General features: G+C 34.7%; 1 protein-coding gene across 1 annotated transcript in view; it reads right to left on the bottom strand.

Annotated features, from left to right (window-relative positions):
* Nucleotides 1-9,796, bottom strand: part of COL5A2 (collagen type V alpha 2 chain) — a 254,405-nt gene extending 244,609 nt beyond the window's left edge. Inside the window, exon 1 of the mRNA XM_081142182.1 lies at nucleotides 9,748-9,796. The gene's annotated coding sequence lies outside the window, so the exon portion shown is untranslated. The remainder of the gene's footprint in view (nucleotides 1-9,747) is intronic.
* Between the last annotated feature and the right edge of the window lie 14,226 nt (nucleotides 9,797-24,022).

The raw sequence follows: 24,022 nt of genomic DNA, 5'->3' as shown, positions 1-24,022 counted from the left end.
TTTAAGGTTTTTACAAGAGTATGTATTACTCACATAATCAGTAAAAACAGTAAATACAGATTTTTCCAAAAATAGTCATTATAAAATGGAACTTATCCCTTTTTATGAAGGTATACTAAAAGTTACAGTTGAAAGGACAAGACTTTTTGACTTAAGTCATTACTTCATCTTCTGTTTGTAGACTTTTATTATATTTATACAAATAAGCTTTATTTCTTAGATACTTTCATGAACTCACACCTCTCACATTTGAAGTTAAGACTGTTCCAGAGGGTGAATTTTGCAAGCCAATCGGTTAGTACCAAATGCAATGACTTCATATTTTGGGAAAGTTGACATATTTTTTAAAAGTTTTTCATATGCTACACTTGGCACTAACTTCAGAATGCCCTAGATTGTTCTGGATCATTTCATGGCAAACTTAATTTCTGTATTACCTCACTTTCTCCCCCAGAGGATGCCGTTTTTTCTGTTAAAGTGAAGCAGACATTAAAATCTCAGCAGGGAAAATATGACTTTCAATTTTTACAATAGCCTTTTCAGTCCCAACCATTACAGTGTTACAGTTACTGCTCAGTCACTCCAAAAGTTCTTTTCAGTTCAGTGCAGTTCAACATTTATTGATCACCTTATATACCCCAAACTGGCTTAAGTTTAAGAGTTACAAAGATAGCTACGTATTCTCTGCTTTCCAAATAGTCATCAGCTAAAAGGGGATAAAAATATCAAGAGAGAATTTCAATATGAGCAATGAGGGCTAAGGATCCATGAAGAGCAGAAACCTCCATGAAGAGCAGAAACCTCTCTGTTTCTACTTTTGAAAATAAGCATACATTCTTCCTTCCAAATTGATATTTCTGTCTTATAAGTTTCTACTGGGTAAAATCCCTTTATACCTTTCTTTGTGCCAGGCTTTCAAGATAACTATGAATAATCAGTCTCTAAATAATATTCCTTGTGAATGACAATGATGAGAAGTGTCTGAGGAGAAATGTGGCAGGAACATATATTGGTCTCAGAATCATGTGAAACCAAATTCAATATGAGAAGCACAAAAGGATGCAGTTGACAGAAAAAAAGGAAAAGGAAAGGAATGAAAGGAAGAATATGAAAAATTTTTAAATTAATCAGTTCTTTAATTTAAACATCTCCAGCTCAGGAAATGCCATTAATCTCCTATGTGACTAATGTCACAGCAAAGCTTCCAAATACCTACTTTAAACTTTTTTTTTTTTAAGCAATGGGACAGTGTGTTGACTTTTGCTGTGAGCACACAAGTGAAGAGAATTTATCCTTGAAATCAATTTCATTTTGTTCAAGAAAATGTCCTATGAAGGAAGGGGAAGCAACCTGCATAAACCCTATCTGGGAAAGCAGCCATAAAAAATATATATCAAGTCAAAGGATGGTTATGAATTGGAAAAGAGTATCTTACTGTAAAGAAACTATAATATGAAAAATGAAATGACACAGGGTGCAAGAGTGACAAGGCATGGAATAGGGCTCAGATTTCACTAGATGTTGAATTAATTAAATCATTATATTTCACATATCTTTTTCTTTTCTAATGGCAATCTCAAAGTTTAGATGTTTTGGAGGAAGATTCGGATTCCTACAATTATTGAAGTTCCTGTGTCGAATTTTACCCTTCTTTTAATTTTAAGAAACTGACTGCCCTGACCAGCGTGGCTCAGTTGGGGCTCTTGCAGGAGGTAACTGATCAGTGTTTCCCTCTCTCTCTCTCTCCCTCTCTCTCTCTCTCCACTTCCCTCCCTCCTGCCTTCTCTCCTTTCCTCTCTGTAAAAAATCAGTAAAATTTTTTTAAAAAAAGAAATTGAACATTGCCTCAAAATAATCTTTAATAAATTTTATTTAACATATTTACAGAAATGACTCCTAGAGAACCTATTTTATGGAATAATTGGGAAGTCACATTTCTAGAACATATATTGTTAATGGGTTGATTGCTAATTTAATAATTCAAAAAATTACCAAAGATTCATCTTTTCCTCAGTATTATATGGAGAGCACAAAATTAAAGCAAAGCTGGAGTCCTAAAAATTATTTTTCAAGGAATTTTTGTATGCGTCATCACTTAAAGTAAGAGTTTTACCACCTGAAAATCTTCTAAGATTAATATTTAGTATTTACTGCAAGATGTATTCTCCAAATTAAAAATGTGCATTCAGGTTAAGAGACATGTGAGCTAAGGAAGCTATGAATGAATAAATAAACATAAATAGATATAAATCACCAGTGTATAATATTACAAATTGCCTTTTCAGACTATGGATCTCTTTAAAACTACTCTCTAAACAAAGGAGAATAAAACACCTTAATCTTCAATAAAGTTAATAGGAAATATGGCCACTTGGAAGATTCAATTGTCAAATACGCTCTGAAAATACAAATCTGAATCAAATGTAAATAAAATATTATATACCAAGTGATAGGTGTATCCAAATGTATTTATAAACATATACATATGTACTCACATATATGAAGTACATGAATTGGAGGAAAGTTAAACCTTAAATCAATGAAAGTAAGAAACAGCATGAGAAGGCCCATATTTATTTAAGAATGGTCTACAGATATAAAGTGTAAAATGTAAATACTGAGATAATTTAAATAACCATAAAATAAGTTATTGAATAAACTACTTATTTTTTTATTTCTACACCAATCTACCAAATAGCATTACTTCATAACTATATTTTGCTAGATAGTTTGGTGGTCCCATTTTTATTCATTGAATAATGTATATAGACTATAAATAATATATTAATTTTATAATTGTTTTCTTATCTTCAAAATGGGGGCAATTGCTTCTGTCAACTAATATGATGTCTGTGTTTTGTTTATAGTATAATTTATACACAGTTTATCAATGTCTAAATTTTTATAGAGAATGTTAATTTTTCAAATTAATCTGGCTTTTAGGAAAATAGGGAAGTTTGCCCAGTACAGTGTTATCGATTATACAGTAGACTTACAAGTCTGGAAAAGATTTCATGGCTAAAGATCTTGCTTCGGGATAGGTCCAAAGTGGTTAATAAGCAACACAATTTAATAAAAATTTTGATATTTGAAAATTATTACTTACACATCTGGAATTCAAAAGAAAGTTAATAAAAAGTAAAAGCTTTCTTCTGCATGGCCCTTTCTACAAACATGTTAACAAAGTTCCAACATTAGCAGATGTCAGAGCAGAGGAAAAACTACAACCCTTCTTGAGGAAGCTTTCAACTCAGCCCCAGCTTTAACGTGACTCTAACTCCTCCTGTCCTCAAAGGGAGAATGGCCTCTTTGCTGTTTTCTAGTTCTCTGGCACACAGGGTGACCTCATGAATCCAGCTTTTTCACAATATGTGTAAGCAATGCTGCTTTTAAGGCTCAATAAAATACTATACTTCATTTTACTCTTTGATTCTCCTTAATCAACTACTTGAATTTTTGATGCTTATCATCTTTACCTTTTGCATGTTGGTTAGTCTTGGTATTTGATCACCTTCTAAGAAGCTTTTTATTTATTTTTATCTTTACTGTTGAAAGAATTACAAATGTTCCCCTTTTTTCCTCATTGACCTCTTCTACCCCGCAACCACTCCATGCCCCACACCTTCACCACACTATTGTCTGTGTCCATGGGTTGTACATTTATGAATATAAATTCTTTGGCTAATCTCTCTCCCCCCACCCACCCACTCCTGCCTTCCCTCTGAGATTAGTCAGTCTGTTCCATGCTTCTATGTTACTAGATCTATTTTGTTCATCAGTTTATTTTGTTCTTTAGATTCCACATATAGGTGAGATCATGTAATATTTGCCTTTCTCTGCCTGACTTATTTCGCTTAGCATAATACTCTCCAGTTCCATCCATGCTGTCCAAAAGGGTGGGAGATCCTTCTTTACAGCTGCATAGTATTCCATGGTGTAAACATCCCACAGCTTTTTTATCCACTCATCTACTGATGGGCACTTGGACTGTTTCCAGATCTTAGCTATTGTAAATTGTGCTGCTATGAACATAGGGGTGCATAAGTTCTTTCTGATAAGTGTTTTGGGTTTCTTAGGATATATTCCTAGAAGTGGGATCACTGGGTCAAAAGGCGATTCCATTTTTAATTTTTTGAGGAACCTGCATGCTGTTTTCCGTAACAGCTATACCAATTTACATTCCCACCAACAGTATACAAGGGTTCCCTTTTCTCCACATTCTTGCCAACATTTGTTATCTCTAGTCTTTTTAAAAAATATACATCTTAACAGATGTGAGGTGATATCTCTTTGTGGTCTTGATTTTCATTTTCCTGATGATTGATTTTGAGCATCTTTTAATATAACCTGTTGATCATTTGTATGTCTTCTGTGGAAAAACGTCTATTCAGGTCCTTTGTCCATTTTTTATACGGGGGGGTTGGTGTTTTTTATATTGAGTTGTAAGAGTGCCTTATATATTTTGGATATTAACCTGTTATAAGTTGTATGGTTTGTAAATATTTTCTCCCATTCCCTAGGCTGCCTTTTCATTTTGTTTATTGTTTCCTTTGCTGTGCAAATCTTTTTAGTCTGATATAATAAAAAGCCAGTTTATGTTAGAGTGAAAAAGAAAAGTTTTGAGCATAGTTTAAAGTTCTAAAAGTTTAAAGGGCAGAGATGTCTTTTAGAAAAGAAGACTAAGGACAGGAGAATCAAGTGTTTTCAACATATGGTAAATACATCTGATCCTGCAAAGGGTCTCAAACAGGACAGATGATGCACAATGTTAATATCCCTAAAAGGAGTTTTCATCTGTTCAAGAGAGTATGCTTCAGAGCAAGAGCATTGCATGAATAAAGAGCCATTTGAGAAAGTTTATTCTTGCTCCAACACTGGAGAGAGAGAGGGTACTGAAGGAAAGTGTACAGGAAGTAGGGAGACCTCTAAGGAGGTTGCTTTAGGAGTTTGACAAATAATGAAAATGTGCTGAAACCTTAACATTCAAAGCAAGAAGGGGCCTTGGAGAGCTTCTAGGCCAATATTCTCCTCTTGCAGCCCATCAAGCAAAACAGGTTCATTTAAAATGTAATTGAAATTGAAACCCTATGTCCAGCAAAAACTTAAGTTCTTTATTTTGTCTGAAGCCAATCTGTTTCTTGTTTATCTAATACCTAGCAGTTTAGGTAAAGTTATATTAGAGATACAGATAGAGACATAGAGAGATCTTCAGTTCAAACTGGTCATTTAACAGTCCCTTTAAGTAATGCTCAGTCTCCCATTTGGATAAAAAACTTCAGTGTCATAAGAGCCTCCTCCTACCCAACCCTCCATAAAGTTACAACCATTTTAGGTGTAATATTTTCCTGGTATTGGGGTGAAGGGGCCTCCAGCTTCATGCCAGTCCTTGCACTGGCATCTGCTAGTCTCTAGACTGAAGTTCCTTGTCCTCCTGGTTACGGTTTGCCCCACTGATTTCTGTTGCTGCAATTTATGAGCAGCAAATTTATGGTCCACTCCTTTGGCTAGGATTTTGTTCCCAGAAGAAATTGGCTTCTTCCTTTTGCCAACTCAGCTTTTCCTCAATTCTTACTTGCTTCAGACTTCTGGTTTACCCTGCTGCCTCCATCCATTCCCTGGTGTGATGGTGTTTTCTCAGCCCCTCTTGTGGAATCACCTCACCCTGACTGTCTCTCATGTTAGTGTCCAACCCTCTCCCCTCTCCACATCGGTCAGGGTCTCCCCACTTCAATAGCCTCTCTGAGTCCTAGTTAGGGGAGCAAGGAACAGTTGCATGCCATTGATATGCCATCAACTTCCCAAACTCCTTCAACCTAGGCTAAAGCCAAGAGAGGGAAAATCGGGACACATATTTGACTCCATATTTTCCCTCTTGCTATCCCTTTTGTCCACCAATCCCCAGGCGAAAAAGGAGGTCAGCTCTCCTCTTATTTCCCTAACTCCTTCGCCTACATAAGTCTAAGTTCTATGTTCTTAACCCTTAAATAAATACAACCCGAAAGTAAAAATCTGCTTTCATTCTATGTTGCATAATAGCTGTCTAATAAACTTAAGACTCCCTTCTCCAAACTAACATACTAAAATCTCCTGGTACATCCAAAACCATGAGATACAAAAGGTTCTGCTCCCCTAGGGATTACAACTGGTGAATAACATGGGCTTATAAAGTGCTAGAATATAATATGGTAATTATAGATGTATGCATAAAGCACAGAGGGAGCAAGGTCAATCTTTAAAGTTCATTCCTGACTCTTTGTGATAGAGCATTTTAAAAATGTAATAAAAAATACAGCATTCACCTGAAACTAACAATGTCATATGTCCACTATACCTCAAAAAAATATATAGCATTTACTCATTCAACTTGTGCTGTTCTAGACACTGAGGGCACCACAGTAATGGCTCTCCTGGAAGATATCATACTTTACTTCTGTATACAAACAGAGACTGACCTGGGAGCATCATGAAATATGTGGGATGATCAAAGAAGGCATCTTTTGGGAGGTGACCTTTTTTTTTCTTTTCTCTTTTTTTAATATATCTTTATTGATTTCAGAGAGAGGAAAGGAGAGGGAGAGAAAGAGACAGAAACATCAATGATGAGAGAGTCATTGATCGAGCCCACAACCTGGGCATGTGCCCTGACCAGGAATCGAACCCCGATCGCCTGGATCCTAGGTCGATGCTCAACCGCTGAGCCACGCCCGGCCGGGCAAGGAGGTGACCTTTGATGAGAACTAAATGATGGGGAGAAGCCAGGAATGTGAAGATCTGCCTTCCAGGCAGGGGGAACGGTCAGTGCAACGATCCTGAAGTGAAAACCAGCTATGACCATAAAGAGGGCCAATGTGACTAGCATGCAGTGTGAGAGGAAAAGAGCCGTGGGGGATGAGATTGGGTGAGTGGGCAAGGGTCAGACTAAGCATGTACTTATAGGTCATGATAAATGGTTGGATTTTGTACTAACTACAATGAAAAAGCATTAGGAGATTTTAAAGATGTGTGACATATGATTTTTGTTTTTAAAAATTCATTGTATAAAAAATAAATTGCAGACATATAAGTTTAAGGAAGAGGAACATAAAATTAAGATCTAGGAGCCTAGTGCCTTCACCAAATAAAAGGGAATTATGCTCCCTTTGTTTCCATGATATTAATTAAGTAATGCTGAGCAGAGAATAGCACCTGAGTCCATCCCATATATTTCCTCCCTTCCATTCATTCATTCTCTCATTCATTCATTCTGCAAACATTCTCTAAGTACCTTTTCTTTCTAGGCACTGATGCTAATCAGCAGGGTATAAGATTATTCCCAGTGCTTTAGGCAGTTCTGATCCCAGGAAATGCTAATGGAAGAACCACTGAAAAATTCCAAACATCCTATATCAAGTTACATCAAACAGCTATGATTTAATACTGTAAATCAGATATCTTCTGGTTCTAATATTTTATGACTCTACGATAATCCTATGTTATTTTGGGGAAGTTTTCAAAAAATTACCGCTCTGGCCAGTGTGATTCAGTTGGTTGGTACATCGTCCCATGCACTGAAGGGCCGTGTGGTCAATTCTTGGTCAGGGCACATACACAGGTTACGGGTTCGATCCCGTCAGGCGCATATGGGAGGCAACCGATCCATGTTTCTCTCTCACATCAATGTTTCTCTTTCTCTCTCCCTCTCCATTCCTCTCTCTCAAAAATAAAAAAAAATATCCTCCAGTGAGGATAAAAAAATTACTTTGGGAAGTGATATGCATAGAGAAATATGGAAACACAATATGTGGACACATTTTATTCATCATGCTAAAAAACACTTTTTAATAAAAGCATCATGGAAATACATGGTAAAGATTCTAGGAATTTTTTCCAAGATAATTTTTACCTTCTCCTTCAGAGATTTTACCTGCTCTGGTGTGTTTAGAATGCCCAAATTTATACTGTCAGTCCCGTCTTTAGCACAAAATAACTCAATAAATTTTAAATTGGAAAAAAGCAATTTGGATTTATAACCATATGTATGATCCATTTGACATTTGTAAAGGGGCTTTTACATTATTACTTATTCCTGTTGTATTCTCAGAAGAAAATACAATCAGCTAGAGCTCCTAATCCCTACACCTCAACCACATACATATTGAGATCATTAATTGAGTCATTAATGAAAACAAATGTTATTCCAATCTAAACCGAACATCACTGCAATGGGAAATGTTAACTTCTAATGACCTGTCAGCATTAATGAGTTCCTAATAATTCTAAATATATCTGAAGTCTGGAAGGAAGATATTATTGCATCAAGAAACTATATTCTATCAACGCATTTTGTCTCTCATTAGATTTCATAAAACCTGGTAATACTGTGAAGCATTCTGAATTGTGAAAACACATTAGTCAGTAGAAGCACATTAGTCTATCACTCTAATGAACAAGATGACTGGGTCTTGGAACAGAAATGAGTTCTCATGGCCTTCCTGGATCTCTAGGGCCTGCCCAAAATCTGGCAAGCCAAGCCCAAAACACTGCTTAAATAGAACATAATGTTGTAAAACAGATGCCCAGAGGATGACTCTGTGTTTAAGTACCAACTCACCATCTTAGCAGCATCAGGCCGAGGAGTTCACCAGCACAAACCACAAAAACATATGCCAAGATGGCTTGTCCTTCAAGCCAAGACATGCATAGTCACAGCAGAACATACCTAAGTGGTATGACTTGAGAGTCACCAAAAACGTTGGTAAGACAAAAAAAGGTCTAATAAATAAAATATTTATTTTTAAAAATAAAGCCAAGATTATTGAAACTACCAAATTTTTTAGCAAATTTTTTTCAGAATTGAAGAGTAAACATTAACTTGGTTGCCCACACATACTAATGCAGAAAAGGCTTCAAAAGAATGGAGCAGAAGATGACTTAGAATTAATGAGAATCAAGTCAAATCCAGCTGCTGCTGCCTAGCAAGGCATGGCCATAAGGTTGGGATGGAGGAAGGAGGGAAATAAGGTCATGAAGTAAGGGCTACAGACAGAGAAAAGCCAAGCATTAAAAGTTGGGATAAGAAGCTATCCAAACAGACTGATGGTTCTCAGAGTAGGTGGCTCAGGGGTGAGGGGTAGGTTGGGGGACTGGGTGAAAAAGGTAAAGGGATTGAGAAGTACAGATTAGTAGTTACAAAAGAGTCATGGGGATGTACAGTAAAGCATAGAAAATACAGTTAGCCTGGCCAGCGTGGCTCAGCAGTTGAGCATCCACCTATGATCCAGAAGATCTCAGTTTGATTCCTAGTCAGGGCACATGCCCGGGTTGCAGGCTCGATCCCCAGCATGGGGCATGCAAGAGATGGCCGATCAATGACTCTCATCATTGATGTTTCTCTCCCTCTCCCTCTCCCTCTCCCTCTCCCTCTCCCTCTCCCTCTCCCTCTCCCTCTCCCTCTCCCTCCCCCTCCCCCTCCCCCTCCCTCTCCCTTCCTCTCTCTGAAATCAATAAAATATATTTTTTTTAAAAAGAAAATACAGTCAATAATATTGTAATAACTATGTATGGTGCCAGTTGGGTACTGGAAATATCAGAGGGAACATAAATAAAGTATATGATTGTCTAACCACTATGCTGTACACCTGAAACTAATACAAAATAATACTGAATGTAAACTGTAATTTAATTTTTTTTAATATGAAAGAAAGCTATACAACACAGTGGGTGCCCTGCTCAAAAGTCACAAGAAAATGCGGTGTACGCTATGCTCACCTATATCCCAAGGTTAGTGATCTCAACCATCAGTTCCAAACTGTAGTCTTCACTCTACAGTCTAAATGAATGAAAGAAAAGATCAAAGGTAAAAACAGGTAGTCAGTACTTAGAATCCATTTGCCTGATTTATTTAGTAAATTATTTATAACAAATTAATAAGGCATCAGTAATTTACTTTTGGAATTCATTAAAACTGAACTATTTTCATGTTCTAAAAACTGTCACTGTGAGGTGAGATGCTAATTTCTTAAAATAGTAAAGTTCTTCCTTTGGTCAACAGGTTTGTTTAGTTTAAATGTGAGTTTATTAAAGTTGACTTAAAGGTAAGTTATTAGCCATGGAAATTAGTGGTTGCTATTTTCAAAGATTTTTTAAAACTACTTATTTTTTTAAATGTATCAAAAGCAATAGCACTACTTTGAAAGTAACAAATGCTCTAAGATTCATATGCTCTGGATCTTTTAAGATGGTGTTGAGGTGTAATCTGAAATGGAGGTAGAATGGTAAAACACCTCCTAATCCTGTTTTCCATGCACAGCATCTGACAGACACACTATATGGGGAACTCATATAGTTTAATGCTGGAGTTTCACAGGTTCCTAGGCTGTATGGCAGTGAGAATTATGGAGGACATCTCTGATTTGTAGCTATGGTCACTGACACTTATAAACTTAAAATGAGAACCCAATGCTCCCATTAAATAAGAGAAATTAATTTGCTAATGCCTTAGACAAATGCTGATTGATCAGGATCACAAAGGAGAGAACCAGGGTGAACAAGGTGATATATGAACAAAATAGCAGTCTAGTGTCTCAGAAGAGTTGATGTGCTAGGTATAATTTACTCTAGATTCCCTTATAAGAAGAGAAAGTAGTTATCTGATACATTAAACGTACTATTCTCAGAGGCCATTCACCAGATTTCTCACACTAGTATACAGAACAGGGTTGTTTGTTCTGAGAAGAGGGATTTAAAAGGCCTTCTTAGGTATGCTACTCATTAAATCTTCTTTCTTATTTCTAGAATATCAAAAAGAAAATATTAAAACTTGCTTTAAAAATGATTTATATCACATTAGCTCACTCTACATGGTAAAATTGTTTAATTTGTTTTTGTTGATGCTATTGCTAATTGCCCCCTAGTCCTTTCCATTTAAATGAATATGTTTTCCTTACATTATTTCTGTGTCTCAATATTACTAAGTTTCACATCATATTGAAATGGTGTTCCCATTAGGTAACTAGTCTAGGTAAGTTATTAATATCCAATTGAGATATTAGTTTATCCTTTATTAATGTATTTCTTTGCCATGTTAACACAATAATATTCCTCTGTTCCTACTATTTTAAAAGTAAAATAATTTGAGCAAATTTAATATTAAATTTAATATTAAAATGTATACAACCATTTTTACTTTTATGTACCGTTATAAAATACATAAAAAGTTTAGACACTGAGCTTAATTCAACCCCTCGAAATTCCATATAAACCTGGAAAGAAAAACAGAAGGATATAAAAAACTGCCAATGCAGTCCTAACTATTGTATTATGGGGTAACAACATATTTGACAAATAAAACAAAGAGGTGGTAGATTCCATCTCTGAGATAGTATCATCTCAGGCAGTACTAAAATTTGACTAAGTTCAGAAATTTCCAAGACCATCAAAATGCTTTTATTGCTAAAATCTTTAAAAATCTGTTTTAGTGTATATTCCTACCACAAATTACAATCTTATCCTTGTACTTCTCCTTAGTCTAAAATCAAGCTCTTCCCCCTACTAATAAGCTCCACCAGAAAACGCACTCCTTGAGATCTTATAAGAAATTTTTTATATGGAAAAAATTCTCTAACTAAACATGATTGACCCAGCACTTACCTCTAGCCATGTGACTAGGAAAACTGTTTGAAAACTGGTTTAGACTGCATTACTTATATATTAAAAGCCACTTGCACATGATGTTATTCAAATACAAGATGCCAATAAACAGCTATTAATTTGATACTTCAGTTTCTAAGGTGTGGGAAGTTCACCAGTGATGATGCAAGATCATAACATTGTTCAGGCAAAGAGCCCATTGACAAATTACCACAAAATTGAAAAAGATGGAGCTGTAATTTATAGGAGTTGAAGACACTGAAAGGATCACTTGCTATAAACTCAGAGAAAAAATAATTGTAATTGACTTGCCTGTTTTAACCCAGATATCTATTGAGTGTGTATTAAGTTGTACCATCTGTGCTGGCCACGTTCTTCCAAAGCAGAAAATGCAGTGAAAATTTGTTAAGGTGTTTTAAGATTTAATACTAAAATTTTTTTCAAAACTATTGTTTTTCAACCATTTTTAGGTTATTTGCTTCAAGTAACTGTTCAAACTCCATCTCTGTAAAAGTTTTCTTATAAAGTGTTTAGTTAAAAAGGTAAACAGTTGTAGGAAGTGTGTGATAAGAAAAAACGGCAAAGTTTTTAAATCCTTTGCCTTTAGCCTGGAAAGTGGAAGAATGAGGAGGAGGTGGAGGGGAATGTTGACATCACTCAAAACATAGCTACAGCTGTTTTGCATCAAAAGAAATGTTTTTAAAACGTGCTAAAAGCTGAGTTCGAAATAACTAAAAAAGGTTCACCTTGAAAAGGATATCCACCTTTTTCAAAACTCAGCTTTCTAAGCTATTATATTACTTGGCATTGTTTTAATGTGACTACGCTCTAACATTTTAATCACAAAAGACAAGACTCTCTGCCTTTGAAAAATCCAAAATCCTTCATTAACACAGCAACTGTGTATAATTAAGAATGTAAATGGACTCAAGAGACAGATTCCACTTCCAGGTCCTCTGTTTATGAATCACCTACCCAGAGACATAATTTTAATGGAAATGATATTTTTTTCTAAAGCAACAAGTAAATTAACTTGCAGGACTACTACAGAAAGACGCTTCTTTACTAGCACTGTTGTACTGAGCAAACACATTCTCCATTTTCTTTGCTTTAAGACATCTGTAACAGTTGACAAGTAGTAAAGAAATGAGGGTTTCTCTGTTTTTCATTTTCTGGGAAAAGGGAAATGTTAAGGTTGCCTTTCCAGTAACAGGAACTTAAACTCCAGATCTTGTTATGGTAGTTTAAAGATCCTCCGCTAAGTTTGGATGCAGTATTTTTGATGACGAAAGTAGAATGCATTACCTAAGGCTATTCAAACCACAACTGAATTGGCTGGTTCTGTTTACCTGGACCCCTAGATCCAGATTCACGTGATCAATTTAAATATCAAGATGGTTAAATAAAGCATAGAACCAAGATTTTAGCTGAACCTAACTCCCAACTCCTGCATACTTTCCACCACTGTGCTTTGTCTAATTGTACAATTAGATAGCTGTCAACTCAAAATCCAAAGACCCGAGTTATCATGAATAAAATTCCAAATCCATAATTAAGGGACATAAGTTCATTTCAAATGTATTTGTATGCATGTTCTCTAATCAATTTTCTTGACTGAATTCCAATTTAATGGAATGAAAATAGGACAGGATTTTATTTCCTTTGCATTTATTGGGCACCTACTATGGTCCAAGCAGTTTCAGACCCTGGGGATGTGGAGGCACACAGATCTCAGTCTGTGTCATTAACACTTTAAAGACTGGAGATGTGCGCACTATTTAACCTTTCTATAAGTTTCAGTTTTCTCATCTGCAAATAGGAATATTACTACTACTTTGCAGGATTGTTGGAAGGATTGAAGATACAAACTATGTATGTGTAAAGTCCCTGTCACATAGTGGGCACTCAATAAACTGTTACTATTATTGTGATTTTCTATTTTACTTTTTTAAAAACTATGACGGCCGGGCGTGGCTCAGCAGTTGAGCATCGACGTAGGATCCAGGAGATCGGGGTTCGATTCCCAGTCAGGGCACATGCCTGGGTTGCGGGCTAGGCAGCCGATCAATGACTCTCTCATCATTGATGTTTCTATCTCTCTCCCCCTCCTTTCCTCTCTCTGAAATCAATAAAGATGTTTTTAAAAACAAAAAACCTGTTATTCTTCCTCACACATAGTCATTTGGTTGGATAGAATTCCAAGTTGGTGCCATCTGTGAATATGTTTTATATCTATATAATCTTTTCATCCTTTGTACATTAAAATTAAATGCAGAATAATCCTGTAGGTATAGATAACTTCAGCTCAGTTGTTTCATATTTGTGAAAATATCACCATTTAATAACTGATGTAAAAATAGGGTTAAAGCAACCTGCAAAATAGGAATAAAGTTGGGTTTAAATAAAACTGTTTATATTTAATTCTCTCTACTTTCTGATAGAATAAAAAGTTTTATTAGAAAATAAATAAATAAATAAATAAATAAATAAATAAATAAATAAATAAATAAATAAATATCAAGATGAAATCCACTCTAATATAGGGAGGGGTGTAAAAAATTGTTTATAATTTTATTTATTTAGCACAAAGAATACATTTCAAGTCAAAAAGCCATTGTTGTTTCTAAGTGAAGGACAAAGGTAAATGAATATAAATCTGAGTAAAAATAATACTAAGTTATTTGAAATAAGAGGCTATAGCTCAAACTGAAGCTAAAGGTAAGTTAATTCTATCCCACAGACATTAATATCCTAGTCATTGTATTATATACCATAATGCCTGGACATACACAGTTTTCCTTTTCACCTCTCAGATTGTATGTTCAAAGAAAGTACATAGATTAGCATTACTAGCATTACTATGTAACTAAAGCTGGCATACTATAGTCACACTCTTAAAAACATGTGTGACAATCAAAACATCAAGCTGTATACCTTAAATGTATAGAATTTTTATTGGTAAATTATACCTCAATAAAGCTTTTTCTTTTAAAAAGAAAAACCTAACTATTAATTCTTAATACTTTCCTAAAGACCACAGGATATAAATCATAAAAAGGAAAGCAACCCAAAGAATAAAACTCTGTGACCATAGTGACCTTTAATAGTCATTCTTTAAACTGGAATATGATATAAATGCACCAAATCAACACATTCTATGTCTTAAACTTACACAGTGCTATATGTCAATTACATCTCAAAAAATATAATAAGGATTTTTAAAATAAAGATATTGGAATATAATAAAAATTAAAATGCCATGATTCATACATACTATTTTATCTTTTGACTGCCAGCCTTACTTAAAATCATCTTTCTAAACACTGTACAAAAGCCATACAAGACACAATCACCACCTCTGCTATTTCCTTGACCTCATGTAGAACTGAACCACAGTGGTGTGTAGTGATGAAAGGCACTCCATGCAAATTCCGACACAATTACTTAACCACATTATCCTGTGTTATCCAGGAATATCTGTGAATCTATCAGGTGTTTTAATGTAATGGACTGGATTATTTATTCAACTGATCCTCTTGACTTTGGTGGTAGAAACCCAGCCCAGACAGTCAAAGGAAAATGAAATAACTGAGGTTGTCCATGATCTGAGTACTTTACAAGTTTAATTTTTATGACTACAGTCATTTACCTGAAAAGCAGCACAAATCCATTCCCTTATTTGAAGTTTTGTTTATAAAATTTTCACTTTGTGGCATTTATTCTTGTTTAGTGATATGCTTCTTTCTAAAAGTCACTGTTATTTATTGTTTCGACATAAAATTACACTTACAAAACGTCACAGGATAGATTCTGCTCACAGACTTATAAAAATAGACTTACATTTTATTGATTTTTATAAATCCACTCAATTCTAGGACATAGGCCCTAGTACAATGATTATCAACCTTTTTCATCTCATATACAAATTACTAAAATTCTATGGCACACAAAAAATATATTTTTTGCCAATCTGACAAAAAAAAATGGTATAATTTTGATTCATTCACACTGAATGGCTATTGCTGTGTTGGCTGTCATTTTTTTATTTAACAATCTAAGGGAAAAGAGGTCAATGCCCCTGACTAATTAGTCAGGTGTTGCATGTTTTAAACATTCTTGTGGCACAGAGGTTGAAAAGTACTGCCTTAGTAAATCAGAAATAGAAGTCTAATTGCTCAGTTAGCATTGTTCCACAGTATTGTGTAATGAAACAAGAAAATTATCTTTAGTTTCTTCTTAATACTGTCTCTTAGAAGTCCTAGAGATGACAGTTAGATTGTACTTCTAATTGGAAGGTGAGGAAACCTTAAGAAATTCCAAAATTTCAGATTAAAACTACCAATTAATTCTTTAAAAATGCTTCACTTCATCCAAAAAATAGAATTATTTTAATGTAAAAAATAAAAAGAAAATCTTTATAATACTCCTTTATAGGATTGAATTTATTTCTGACATTAAGAGCCAATTATTTTTTCAAGTGGCTTTCATAAATGAAATTACTGAAGCTTTACTGTTTATTTATGAAATCACTCAAGCAGACTAGCAAACCTAAAGAATGTCATAATAATTTTCTATCCACTCCATGACCACAGTTTGATGGAAATTTTAAAATGGAAAGTAGAGCACTTAGAATCTGTTTGTTTTAGAATTACAATTCAGGCTGAAAAATAAAGAGGGAGTTCAATGTCAGGCATTAAATGGAAGAGAGCAATATGAATGCTTCCCTCTTAATTTAGAAGTATGTTTTATTCTGATCCAACAGAAAAAATAAAATACATTAAAAAATTATCATGTCTCCCTGGCTGGTGTGGCTAAGTTGGTCGAGTGTCATCCCATGCACCATAAGGTTGCTGGTTTCGATTCCCAGTCAGGGAACATGCCCAGGTTGTGGGCTTGATCCCTGGTCCGGGTGCAAACGGGAGGCAACTGGTCAATGTTTCTCTCTCTCGCTCCTTCTCCCTTCTTCTCTCTCAAAAAATCAATAAAAAACATTATATATATCTTTATATATATATATATTCTCAAGCCAAACTTCCAACATTTTTAAAGATATCCACATACGCCCCAACAAATAACATCACTTATTTCCATGTAACTAAGACTGTAGTGTCAAGACCAAAAGTGTATGATTTGAGAATAAAATAAATATTAAAACCAGAAGTAGAAAATTTAACTTATTTTTATAAAATAGAAAAACAGTAATATGTATCTTTAAAAATAGCTAGTGAAACACTTCCATCAGTGATTCAAAAAGCTAGACAAAATAACATGGAATTTAATTTTTGAACAGTTTCTCCACAAACACTAAATTTGGCTTTATTTTGAGGAAAATACTATATTGATAATTCAATCATTTCTGTTACATTTAATATATACTAGGGCTATTGTTTAGTCGAGTTGGCCATTAATAAAGGTCAAGTTAATTAATTACAATACAACATTATAATTACTTACCTGTATTGTAATTATACAAATGCATTATATACATTTTTCACTAAAGCTCTGCTTCTTAATCTAAAAGCCAAATATCTATGCACGTGAATGATTAAATATAAAGAAAAATTCAAGGAGGTTTTTTATGCTTACATAACAAAGCAAACGTTATGTGAATAAATATGGAATTGCATAAACTTTTAGTTAATTGATGCATTTTACTGACATGTAGAGGGTAACTCACTGACTTTAAGAATATCAGCTATTATGATATCTATCTTAATTTTTACCATGCAGAAAAAAGGTCATATATTACCACTTTGAAGTAACATAAATTAAAACTTTATCATAATCAAAGCATGCATCAAAACCTTAAAACTATAATCACTAATTTTTAATTAAAGATTTTACATTTATATCTCCAAACCTTTAGCCATAATTAAATCTGGTCTCACCCTTCTTTCTATTCTCATCACCTAATCCCCCCACCAATGTGTATCTGTTAAGAAGACCATACCAGAGTTCTTCATGTTCCACAAACCATTCCATTCTGCTGCCTACAAAATCTGCTTTCCCCTCTCACTGCCTAGAGAAATTCCCCTCCATCATTCAACGCCTAGATCCAATATCATCTCTGTAAAGCCTTCTTTAGTTCTCCAGAATTATGGGTTGGCTCTTCTGTGGTGTCAGAGGTTTTTATTTTGTGCTTCTTTTCTAAGTTACATTGACTATTCCTTAAGACCAGGATCTGTCCATAAAAATTCCTATTTTGAGCCTAGCATAGTACCTGAGGTACGCCCTAAACAAATAACTTTGAAAAGAGGAAAGGACAGGACAGAGGAAGAAAATACAAAGAAAGTAATTAGATGTTATTTCTAATAACTCTACCTTTTTTGGGGGGGGGTGGATTATTGGAAGCACATTATCATTTGTGCTCTATTTATAAACTACCACCAACATAATTCAGATGTTGGAAGACTTTTTCATATATAATGCTTTAACATCTGCCATCACAGCAGTGAAAACGTGTGTAGGTGCTGCACAAATATCTGCCTTGGCTACTAATCTTCAAATAAATGAAAGTTCAGAGTTATTTTTTAAATGATAATTGTAAGATCTAGTTTGGTTTTAAGAAAACTTGTATTATTAGAGTAAACAGCATCCCAACTAAAGAACAAAGCTTATAAGGAAGAAAAGAAAATCATATAGTTATAAAGGAAGGAGTTTAAAGCAGAACTTAACTTTTATTTGGGGCAACTGTTTCCCAGGAATGAATTGCTACATGCTAATTAGGTCAAAGACACTAGATTCTCTGGTTCTCCAGAGGCCTTTTTCTATTCAAAAGGGCTTTCAAAATAAAGTGTGGGTGGAAGCAGAGGCTAAGGAACTGTTCCTTCGTGCACTAAATGCATTCTCAGAGTACTAACATCTGTTTCAGTTTACATACTTTAAGTATGACTTTATACATGGAAATTAAACCTCGGCAACATGCCTAAGAAGCCTGTCTGCAAAAGAACTACGTGTACCATCAACAGCTGGAATTTGTATAGGTCCACATTCTCTAAAGCATAATATCCTGTGAGTCACCAATGACCCCAGTCTCAAAACCCAAATGTCAAAGACAGCGCCAAATGCTCATGAAACTTTCATAGTAGAGAGGAATAAGTCAGTGAGGGGAGAGGAATCTGAATCCAAAATAATATGGAGGAGTTCTAGAATTTAAAGAGACGCTTTCTTTGTAAATAAAGACAAAGATCCAAAATTTTTTAAATTTCCTTATATTAAAAAAAATACTCATTCAATAATATTCCACTAAGCTTGCTTCTCAGACATTAAAAATATTTTTTCAATGTGCTAATAGGATAATTACAATTTCTGGTAAACTGAAGTATAATACATCTGCAAAAATAATGACGCACCTTTGCTGCCACCATGTGGTACATCAGTATTTTTTGAGTTACAGTTTAACTGAATAATGTTCAATAGGTATTTCTGAGGCCACCTTCATCCCCTCAGACCTCTGGTATGTAAGTACTATTAAAGACTTTAGGAATATGGGGTCTTTTCCCAGGTAATTTACATACTAGTGATTCATCAATCAATAAAAGTAACTAGGGGCCTACAATGCAGCAGCATTCATTGCATTATGATATCCAGAAGAACAATATATCATCTTGCCTCCAAAGAGCATGTCTGTTAACATAAAACATAGGCAAATCAAGCATTAACGTGGAACAACTCAAGAGCAATTATATAATAAAATACCAATGAAAGGTAAAGCAAATTTTAAGTGCTCTGAGTAGAAAAGAAGGAAGATACATAGAATGTGTTCATGTAAGAGAACTGAGAAGTTTTAAGACTCTCGGAGAGTATTTAGGTATGCAAAATAAAAACAAGGGCATTTCAGATAAAAGTAACATTATATAAAAGTATGGATCTAAAATCGTCATGGAATGCTAAGGAGACCACACCCATAGTAAAGTTAGTAGAGGTGAGAAAAAGAGAGATTAGAAAGATGAATCAGGACACTTAGTGGCAGTCTTTCAGCCAGGTCGAGAAGCTTGGATTTTAGCCTACAAGTCATGGGGAGTCACTGATTCAATATATCAGGAATTTCTTTTCCATTGTAAATGTAATCCCTCTGACACATAAGTGTCTATGAGTTTGTATGAAATAATTTATTTCCCAAATTGAGATTAATCTAGTAGCTCAGATACTCTAATCTCTCACTCTGAGTAAGTAATATGAGGTAACAGAGCCCTGAAATTAAGGTCAACCAACAAATAACTGCCAAATCTCTGGGGGAGGGGAGGAGATAAATAAATATTAAAAAGGATGGTGACTGAGCCCAAGGAGATGTGAAATCTTCTTCCTAATATTTTACTGATATCTTCTGTTCTGAGAGGATGGGTGTGAATCATATGGAAGGAGAAGAATCCTAACAAAGAAGAAAGAAGAAATTGACAATCACAGGCCACTTTCACAGCAGAGTGTAATGTAGTGGGTGTTGGCAAGAGGTACCATCAGGTAAAAGAATGAAGGATTGGGACAACTGCCAGGTGAGACTCAGATGTCCAGGTAAAAGTAAATCCAGCATTGACTCTATTTGCTTTAAATGGTTGATGTAAAAATTTTAAGAAAAATAGAAAGCTTATTGCGTGTCATATGTTGTTGGATGCTATACTGATTTGTTCTTAAAAATGAATTTACAGTGCATCATGACAAATGAAGGCTCTCCAGTGTGAGGTTCAAATAACAGTTCCTCAATCTCAGCATTTGCAAAATCCTGGGGGAAACTTACATACAGCCCTCTCAAGGAAAATCAGTAATTCTCAATGAAATACAGTAACAATTCATCTTGTAAATGAAAACATCCTCTTAATTTAACATAATATACACAGATGTTTCTGCTCACTAAAAAAAAACAACAAAAAAAAAAACCAACAGCTCTTTATATTACTATCCAAAGCAGCAACAGTTTCCCTTTATTCTCCTTCAGCTCTCAAACTAATTCCTAGAACCTAATGATGCCCCCAAAAAGCTTCATTCCAGAGAGAGCCTTCTGCCCCTCAATGGCCATTCCTTAGTGACTGGACACAGCTACATTAGATATTAAAGTCTTTTCTTTAATTTGTATATTTTGTATACAAGTAAAATCCATAGGCAGGATTTTCTCTGTGTGATAGAAAAGCAACATGAGGATCTATCCAAATATTAGGATTAAAAATTAGGGATCAACAAAAACAAAGAAATAAGAGTTCCCTCCCATTGTTAAGCATCAGCAGAATATAACAAAGAACTCTAAACTGGGTTTATCTTGTTATTCTTATTCTGGCCTCTTAAGATATAAGCCTAATTAATTAATTTTCAGTCTTTTGTCATCTAAAAAATGCCATTTAAAAATATAAATTTTTCTCTGAATATTGCTTTCTTTGCAGTTTTGATGTTAGTGCTCTCATCATTTATTTCTATTAGTGCTGTGCTCTATTTTGATTATACTTTAACTTCAGTCATTTAGGGAAAAGTTTTAATTTCCAAATGTATAATTTGGGTTTGTTTTCTTCATTGTTCTCTTGGCAATTATTTTGTTCTAAATTTCCAATTCTGTTGAACTGTGGTCAACAAATATGGCTGGCATGATCTACTATTGGGGATTTATTTAAATAGTCCTTTTTTTATAGTTCTACACTTGTAATCTGTATGGTTTTAATAACCAATATCACCTCAATAAATTTAATTTAAATAAATAAATAAAATCTTTATGATCTAAATGATGGTCTGTTTTGTGAATATTACAGTGTGTGTTTGGGGGCAAAGTATGTTGTCTGTTGGGTATGTATGTAAATTAGATCAATCTACCTAATTGTATTATTGACACATTCTACATCTTTACTTTTCTGACAACTTGATCAGCTGATTTGTGATCGCCAGTTTCACCTTTCATTTCTATCAGTCTTTTTTTTTTATGTAGTTTGAAGCTATATTGGTAAATCATAAAATGTTCATGATTCATATTTTTTTGATGGAATGTATCCTTTAAAATATAAAAGTACTTATTTGGTCCTTTGAAGAACTTTTTCCCTAAATTATACTGACTTAAATATTGTTAAACCTACATTTCATTTACAGCATTTTTCTGTTATATTTTTTTCCTGCCCTTGTTTTCAAACTTTCTGTATCGTGTACTTTACTGTCTTTTGAAAACGTGTTTGTAGGTGATTGGATTTGCAATTCTGCTAATATTCTTTGTCTATTTTTCTATGGAGTTGTTTGGGGTAGGCAGCAGGTGGGGGAGACAAAAATGAAAAAATGTCTAACATCAGTAGTCATTAGTGAAATGAAAATTAAAACAATGAAATCCCACTATAAATTTGTCATAATGGCTAAAATATAAAATATTGACAACACTAAATGCTGACAAGGATGTGAAGCAACTAAAACTTTCTTATATTACTAATTGGAATGCAAAATGGTAGAGAACTCTGGGATAACAGTCTGGCAGTTTTTTAAAAAATTAAACATATTATTTGACTCAGCAATCCCACTTGTTAGTACTTAGCCCAAAGAAATAAAACTTATGTTCACACAAAACCTACAAATGAATGTTTAGAGCAGTAACATTCATAATTTCCAAAACTGAGGGGGGGGGGACAAACATCTTTCAACAAAAGAATGAATAAACAAACTGTGGATTATCCATACAATAGAGGACCACTCAACAATAAAAAAATAAAAATGGAAATCATTGATCTACACAACATGAATCTCAAATGCATTATGCTACATGAAAAAAGCTAGATGCAAAAGGTTACAGACTATATGATGCTGTTTTATGACTTTCTGGATAAAGCAAAACTGTAGAAACAGAGAACAGATCAGGGGCTGCCTGGCATTATGGTTAATTTTATGTATCAATTTAACTGGGTCATGGGGTGCCAAGATATTTGGATAAACATTATTTCTAGTTTGTCTATAAGGGTATTTCTGGATGAGATTCACGTTTGAATCTGCACTCAATAAAACAGATTCCTCAATGTGAGTGGGCATCATTCAGGGCCCATTAAGGGCCTGAACAGAAGGAGAAATAGAGAATTCATTCCTTTTCTACCTGACTGATGAGCTGGTACATCGGTCTTCTTCTGCACTCCCATGGTTCTCAAGACCTGACTCAGGCTGGATTATACCACACCTGCTTTCCAGAGTGTCCAACTTGCAAACGGCAAATTGTGGGACTTTTCAGCCTCCATAATTGAATGTGCCGAGTCCATTTAATAAATAAATAAATGCATAAATGCATAAATGCATAAATAAATAAATAAATAAATAAATAAATAAATAAATAAATCCTATTGGTTCTGTTTTCCTGGAGAGGCCTAATTAGTAAAGATTTTGCTACCAAGAATGGATGCTGTTGTAACTAACAAATACCTAAAAATATGGAAGCAGCTTTGGGGCTCGGTAAGGGGACAGGCTGGAAGACTTTTAAGGTGTGTGTCAGAAAAAGTCAATTTTGCCATGAAGCAATTTTTTAAGATGATAATTCTGGTTAGGGCTCAGAAAGAAAAGAGGAAAGTTATGCCCGGCCGGGTGTGGCTCAGCGGTTGAGGGTTGACCTAGGATCCAGGCGATCGGGGTTCGATTCCTGGTTAGGGCACATGCCCGGGTTGTGGGCTCGATCAATGGCTCTCTCATCATTGATGCTTCTATCTCTCTCTCTTCCTCTCTCTGAAATCAATAAAGATACATTTTTAAAAAAAGAAAAGAGGAAAGTTAGAGAAAGTCTGGTACCTGTCAAAGGGGCTCAGCTTCCCTTCTCAACAATGAGTCAAACTTTCCTTGCTCTCCTCCATCAAATGCCTAGGGAAGTATCTGATGGTTGACCACCACATGCAGAGAGTATCTGGCCACCTTCTATTATCTTCAATATTACATTGATTCTTTCCAATCCTCCAAACACTTCAGAAAATTTACTTGTGTTTTAGTGTTTGAGGGCCAGTCAACAAAGACTGATGCATGATACACAAATGCCAGTATATGAAAGGAAATACTGGACTCCAGAAGCAAATTCATCACACAATTCTTGACAAAGTGAAGCTCCACATTATGATCTAAATTTTAAATAATGGACTACACCCCCCTTTCTGTTGTTGCTCATTGAAGCAGTATTTATAAGCAATTTTGTTTGCCTTACGTCATGTCATCAGTCCTTTTCTCTTCTGATTTCCTCTTCAGAAATCATATTCACCTATAATACTCAGTCTTCTTTCGGATTTTCCCCAAGCTTTAGATTAAAAAACTAAATGTTCCCTTTTGGGGATGCTATTAGTTATTCCTCCTGGTTTCCCCAGTGACATGTCTCAATTCCACAAAACATTCCCTCAAAATAAAAAGAAATGCATATATCCTTCGACCCTGCGATACCTACTCTAGGAATCTCTCCTCCGGCAATACTGTAATAAAA

The sequence above is a fragment of the Miniopterus schreibersii genome (genome assembly GCF_964146895.1).
Source record: "Miniopterus schreibersii genome assembly, chromosome: 7".
NCBI lineage: Eukaryota > Metazoa > Chordata > Mammalia > Chiroptera > Miniopteridae > Miniopterus > Miniopterus schreibersii.
Note: the sequence above shows the minus strand (reverse complement) of the source record. Positions and strands in the feature narration are given on the sequence as shown.